This window comes from Callithrix jacchus, chromosome 16, assembly GCF_049354715.1.
Source record: "Callithrix jacchus isolate 240 chromosome 16, calJac240_pri, whole genome shotgun sequence".
NCBI classification, from domain to species: domain Eukaryota; kingdom Metazoa; phylum Chordata; class Mammalia; order Primates; family Cebidae; genus Callithrix; species Callithrix jacchus.
This window is the reverse complement of record NC_133517.1, coordinates 31266785-31268949: the sequence shown is the minus strand read 5'-3', so window position 1 is coordinate 31268949 and position 2165 is coordinate 31266785.

The following is a 2165-nucleotide window of genomic DNA, read 5'->3' as shown; positions in this document are numbered from 1 at the left end:
CCATGACTGATACAATGCTTCCCTAGAATGATGGTGCAAGTCATGAAGGAGGAAGGCATGGGATCAAAAAATGAGATCCACACAAAGGTGGAAATACTTAGATGATGAAGAGAAACACCAAGGCAATAGCCATGCAGCTGGAGACCAACTCGTCCATTTTAGAGCACAACAAAGGGCTTTCAGAAAGCTTTCTTCAAGAAGATGAAAATCACAAAATACTTCATATGCTTAAATATACTGAGAAGAGATTTATATTGCTGAAGGAAAGTTTGAGATTGAATAAGTAATCAGAATGTAAAGACTAAACAAAGAAAGATAAATGAAGAAAGAAGGTACTTAAAATGCCAGGGGAAAATGAATGTTAGGCAGCTGAGAATGAGTGTCCTTACTGTACATGGCTCTGCTATGAATAGCTTTTTCATGAACATTTTTACATAATAACATAACTACTTATTATTGATCTAATTCAAATTCTACTATATATAAATGGGGAGGATTGGAAAATATAAAGTGTGTGTTTGTGTGTAAAAGAGGTCATATTTGCATGTGAAAGAAAGAGAAATTTCCATTTTTCATAAGGGGAAAGTCAGCATATAAGGCCTAAACTGAAAAAAGTAAAATTAAGAAGCTCACTTGTACAATGATAGGAATAATAATTGAGTCCGTCTCCATGGTTGTCAACATCAAATGAATTAATACATATATAGCATTTAGAACAGTGCCTGGCCAATGGTAAGAGCCATGCGTGTTTGTTGAGTGAATGAGCCATATGAATAATATGGGTAAACTTTTCTTTAGATCTCACTGAAGAAACTTAAAACTGCATTTCTATTGCATTTCACCCATAGCTCAAAACAAGCAAGTACCTGAAAATTATTTCCTTCCTTGCTCCTCTTCCAGAAATCACCAAAGGTGGAAAACATGATGCAATGAATCAAGTTTTTTCAGAATTTTAAGGGAGAATTAAGAAACATCAGGAATGGTACCTGGAGTTAGCCAAACTGCCAGGTTAAGGGCATGATCCTCCAGACTGCCAATGCTGCCCAAGACTTCTGTCCCCAAAGACGAAGAGTTAGGGTCCAATGACAAAGTTAGAAGGAAGCATCCACACAAGACCACGCTCACTCCAACTAAGTTTAAGAGTTTTCCGAACCACCTGAGTTTCGATAACTCACTAGAAGACTCACAAACTCCATGAAACCCATGATATTCATGGTGACATCGATTACAGGGAAAAGATGCATTAAAGTCAGCCAAAGGAAGAGATGTGTAAGGTGGAGTCTAGCAAAATCCCTCTTAGTTCTGTCATCCCAGGAAGCTCACCCAAGCTTCCGTGTCCAGAATTTTATCGAGGCTTCATTACACAGGCATGATTGATCGATTGGTCTATTGATTATTCACATGAATGAACTCAGTCTCTAGGTCATCTGATACCATGTGACCCAGGGCTCCTGCCCTAAATTCATAAAGTTAGTCTTTCTTTTGTAGTCATCCCCCATCCTAAGACTATTGGATGTGGCCATCCAAAGGAGGAGAAAAACAAGGGGGAGAGGATTAAAAGATGAGGGGAGGCAGGCCGGGCACGGTGGCTCAAGCTTGTAATCCCAGCACTTTGGGAGGCCAAGGCGGGTGGATCACGAGGTCAAGAGATCAAGACCATCCTGGTCAACATGGTGAAACCCCATCTCTACTAAAAATACAAAAAATTAGCTGGGCACGGTGGCACGTGCCTGTAATCCCAGCTACTCAGGAGGCTGAGACAGGAGAATTGCCTGAACCCAGGAGGCAGAGGTTGCGGTGAGCTGAGATCGCGCCATTGCACTCTAGCCTGGGTAACAAGAGTGAAACTCCGTCTCAAAAAAAAAAAAAATGAGGGGAGGCAAAGAGAAGGAAGAGACAGAGCAGGAAATTTTCTTCCAAAAAGAAAGGAGATTAATTCCCAGAGTTCATCACCACAACTCAGGAATAACCGCCATTTGCCTTTCTTTCCATATTAGCCAGAGCATTTGTATGTTTCATAAATTTCACAACTACTCTATGAAGTGTTTAGAGTTTTATAGATGAGAAAACTGAGACTCCAGAAGATCCAAGTAAATGACCCTATATCCCCCATGCCAGAAAGAAGACACACTGAGGCTGAGGCTGGAAACCAGGTCTTCTGGCCC